The following is a 5,497-nucleotide window of genomic DNA, read 5'->3' on the forward strand; positions in this document are numbered from 1 at the left end:
TTCCACTTTTCTACGTCCCATGTTTGGTTCTTCTCAGCAAAGTTTAACCGAGCTATTTCGTGGTGTGGAAGGAGACGTGACCTTTGAAGACGTTTAGGGTTTTTAAAACCTTTCTCTCGTAGATGCCGTCTTATTGTTCTTGAACTGCATTCTGCGTCCGTAAGGGCCTTAATCTGGTTCGACGATCGGCTGGTGTCTTGCCTGACAACCCGTCGAATACTCCTGCTCAACGCCGGCGAAATTTTCTTGGGCCAACCACTTGAAATTCTCGTTCCGTATCCCTCAGAGTCTTTTAAGAAATTTACAACAGCAGTTTCACTACTTCCAATCTCACCAGCGATGGCACGTTGCGAGAGACCTTACTTTTGCAGCTCGACAATTCTGCCACGTTCAAACTCTGTCAACTTTTTAGCCAATGTAACACAGGAGATGTCAGTGGGAGATGTTGACAATGCTAATGCTTGAACACAAATGACTAAATTTTGTTACGTGTTTACCGATTAACGCTTCGTTTCAGTTTAGTCTTAAACACTTTAGACCATTTAGTATTTAGGTTAATTTTGTAGTGTTCACATTTTCCTATTAAATACTAAAAACGTTTCATATTTTTATTTTCCCTTTTCTTAGATTCATCTTTCAAAGCTCTACTCAAATAATTGGTTGAGTCTAACAACGCAAAATGCATATGTTTTCTTTATGTTCATTGGCCTAAAGAATTTGGCCAGCTGTGCATATATATATATATATATATATATTACGACTTCACCTTTGCTGTAATAACAGCCACCCTTCAGCCGAAAATCCCATTTATTCATTAGACAGTGATAACATCCGATAACATTTATGTCTCTCTTAAGAATAATTATTATCCACTTTTAATAAAGAAACTTCATAGGTATGGTGATAATTATTGGGACATCATGATTACAGCAGAATATGCAAGAAGTTGGTGGACTATCAGATTGATAAATGGTAACAGTAACTGGATGTGTATATTGGCCTCAAAACAACAGGAGGGTCACAATAGCCCCTCTCCCTCTCACAATAAGTTACTTCACACCCCCTCTCTATTCCAATCGTCATATATTATAAACACCATCACATCTGCACCAATCTACTAAGCTATTGGAATTGTGCCAAAGAAAGCAAGCTCTTTAAAAACACAAACCTGTAAAAAATTGACCAAAATTGCGATGTTCCATAAATACCATTTATTTCTTGAAAGTGTGATGACATGTATACACTTCTAAGGGCAAGTTATTAATTAAAAGCTGACCTCGACTCTAGTAATGATAATGATGAACATCTTGTTCACTCATTACTGACACTCGAAGATAAAATACATTTATAATTTTTGAAGTTACACTTCACACCCTATCGCTAGTACAGTAGTAAGTCTACGGATTTACAACGCTAAAATCAGCGGTTCGATTCCTCTCAGTAGCCGCAGTAGATATCTCCGTGTGGCTTTGCTATAAAAGAACACACGTACATTTCATCACTTTATAATGTTGTCGTGGTATAACACCAACGATTATAACACTGCTTTAAAAAAACAGCTGAAAAATTGCAACAATGAGCGATACAAAAATAATAATTTCCAGAAAATGTCATAATGTATTTATTTATATAAAAACTATAAGTCATTATATTGTATATTATATTGTAACGTCATTATATTGTAGATTTGAGATAATATTTTCAAGATTTCATTCTCTAACCTGAATATGTTCCTCTCTGCTAGTGGCCCGGCATGGCCTAGCGCGTTAAGGCGTGCACTTCGTAATCTGAGGGTCGCCGGTTTGCGCCCGACTCGCGCCAAACATGCTCGCCCTTCCAGCCGTGGGGGCGTTATAATGTGCGGTCAATCCCACTATCCGTTGGCGGTGGGTGGTGATGACTAGCTGCCTTCCCTCTAGTCTTACACTGCTAAATTAGGGACGGCTAGCACAGATAGCCCTCGAGTAGCTTTGTGCGAAATTCCCAAACAAACAAAACAAAAAATTCCTCTCTGCTACACACTGAAATGTGAGGAAAAGAAATATATCACAATCTCAGCTATCAGTTAAATACGCTAGAACAAAAAACAACTGACGCACCTCATGCAATAAGGATTTCTCCGATACTGATGCAGCCTAATAGCATTTAACTGAAAGGCTTAAAGATTAAATAAAGAATTCAACGTAATTTTCGAACTTATTTTTCGTTTGTTAAATTTCATATTTCTAACTAGTATTTATTAGTATACTCTTCTCGCGAATCAAATCCTATTTCTCATTCTGCGAGCTTTCAGTTTATTATATATTTAATAAAAAACAATAGGTAGCTTCCTGTAAGGGGATTTAACGAAATACAGGACAACGACAATAAAGATAATTCAAAGTATTCACAGCATCCATAAAATGATTAGATTACAAAGCAGCAGAACATGGATCTCTTGTGTACGTAACAAAACAATCTTTTATAATTTTGAACACAAAAAATATAACACTGCAATGACTAGTACAACAGTCACGTTCTTTCTATCCCTGGAATTGTTGTTAAATAATAAACATGATGTTCCTGTCGTTATATCTTGTATTGTTGTTACATAATAAACATGATGTTCCTGTCGTTATATCTTGTATTGTTGTTACATAATAAACATGATGTTCTTGTCGTTATCTCTGGGATTGTTGTTATATAATAAACATGATATTCTTGTCGTTATCCCTGGTATTGTTGTTATATAATAAACATGATGCTCTTCTCATTATTCTTGGTATTGTTGTTATATAATAAACATGATGCTCGTCTTATTATTCTTGGTATTGTTGTTATATAATAAACATGATGCTCTTCTCATTATTCTTGATATTGTTGTTATACAATAAACATGATGCTCTTCTCATTATTCTTGGTATTGTTGTTATACAATAAACATGATGCTCTTCTCATTATTCTTGGTATTGTTGTTACATAAAAACATGACGCTCTTGTCGTTGTTCTTTGTATTGTTATTGTATAATAAATATGATGTTCTTGTCGTTATTCTTGGTTTTTTCCTATATATTAAACGTGAAGCTCTTCTCGTTATTCTTGGTATTGTTCATATATAATAAACATGATGCTCTTGTCCTTATTCATCGTATTGTTCTTACATAATAAATATGATGCTCTTGTTATTATTCTTGGTATTGTTATTATATAATAAGCATCATGTTTTTGCCGTTATCCCCGGTATTGTTGTTATGTAAGAAACATGATGTACATCTCGTAATTCTTGGTATTTTTGTTATAAAATAAACATCATGTTCTTGTCGTTATTCTTGGTATTGTTCTTATATAATAAACATGATGTTCTTGTCGTAATTCTTGGTATTTTTGATATATAATAAACATGATGTTCTTGTTGTTATTCTTGGTATTTTTGTTATATATTAAACATGATGTTCTTGTCGTTATTCTTGGTATTTTTAATATATAATAAACATGATGTTCTTGTCGTTATTCTTGGTATTGTTGTTATATAATAAACGTGATGTTCTTGTCGTTATTCTTGGTATTTTTGATATATAATAAACATGATGTTCTTGTCGTTATTCTTGGTATTGTTGTTATGTATTAAACATGATGTTCTTGTCGTTATTCTTGGTATTGTTGTTATGTATTAAACATGATGTTCTTGTCGTTATTCTTGGTATTTTGATATATAATAAACATGATGTTCTTGTCGTTATTCTTGGTATTTTTGATATATAATAAACACGATGTTCTTGTCGTTATTCTTGGTATTGTTGTTATGTATTAAACATGATGTTCTTGTCGTTATTCTTGGTATTTTGATATATAATAAACATGATGTTCTTGTCGTTATTCTTGGTATTTTGATATGTATTAAACATGATGTTCTTGTCGTTATTCTTGGTATTGTTGTTATGTATTAAACATGATGTTCTTGTCGTTATTCTTGGTATTTTTGATATATAATAAACATGATGTTCTTGTCGTTATTCTTGGTATTGTTGTTATGTATTAAACATCATGTTCTTGTCGTTATCTTTGGTATTGTTTTTGTATAATAAACATGATTTTCTTCTTCTGTGTTCAGTGGTTTAACTGTATTTACGTTTTTTCTTTTAAAGTATGTTTATATTATTAGATATGTTTATTTAAGATGTTTTATAATGCACTCGCAGTCGTATCTTAACGAATTATAATATTTTATAATTTTTTTTCTGAAGGTAAGAGTAGATTTTGAAAAGCAGCTGAAGAGTGTTTAATTTACAAGATTTTCAATAGATGGCGTATCTTATCCAATATTTGATTGTTGATTTGTTTTTTGTTGTTTTGTTAAGACGTTGATGCCAATCCATGCTAGTGATTCTCGTCTTCTGAGACAGATATTATAAACTTACCAAGTGTGTATCCTGTAGAATATAAAGAGAAAACCGTGATTTTCGCAATGTGCATGTTAATTTAATATACCGCATAATATTATAAATGCATCTTTATGAAAGATGACAGAAAATATAAAAGTGCCAGTTTCTTGGTAGAAAACATTTAAAAAATTCAGGTATTTATTAGTGTTCTAAAAATGTAAAAAACAAACAAACCCATAAGAATTATTCTAAGTTGAATTAAAGAAATAATTATCTATCTTTGTTTATTATTCTTTTATAAAGACACCTGATCGAAGGTTTTAATAATTATCTTCGGCGGTCACAGCAGAAAGCTAGACGTGACTTTGCTATAACAAAACTGTTTTCAATATAATAAACGATTGTACAGGCTGTAAATACGGTTATTACTAACACATAATTGTTACTAATATACCATAAACATAACACTGTTAAAAGGTGTTAGTAATATATCATTAATACAACACTGTTAAGAGATTTTATTAATATACCACTGTTACTAATACATCATTAATACAATACCGTTAAACTTATCACCAATATACAAATGATATACCATTGTTAAAACTTACTTCTGTACAATTAAAATGCTAATCATTTAACAATGATAAAACACCATTAAAACGTGGTGTTCAAATGCATCATCTACATCTACCGTTAAAACGTACCATTAACATAACACTGAAATGATCCTGTGAAAACTTACTGTTATTATACCATTGATACACTCCTGTTAAAACGTTTAATTAGTGTACCACTGATATAATCCTGTTATATTTAGTTTAGCAACACTTTACATAACAGCTTTTTTCAGGTTAATCTGTTCTCAGTGTTTCACTTCGTTAAACTCACAGAATAACAAAAAACACAGACTAAAGAACTAAACTAAACTGAACATAATTAAAATTATGAACATGTCCACTACAGTTGATTGTCTACCAAAAAACACGTGCCACCTTTATCAATCTTCGACAATCAGAACAATACACGTCCAATAATTTGTTCAGTGTTTTAGTACACGACTCAGTGTGTATACAGAACTTACTGATGATAGAGTACAATAAGTACATAGTATATGATGATAGAGTACAATAAGT

The sequence above is a fragment of the Tachypleus tridentatus genome, chromosome 12, assembly GCF_004210375.1.
Source record: "Tachypleus tridentatus isolate NWPU-2018 chromosome 12, ASM421037v1, whole genome shotgun sequence".
Taxonomy (NCBI): Eukaryota; Metazoa; Arthropoda; class Merostomata; order Xiphosura; family Limulidae; genus Tachypleus; species Tachypleus tridentatus.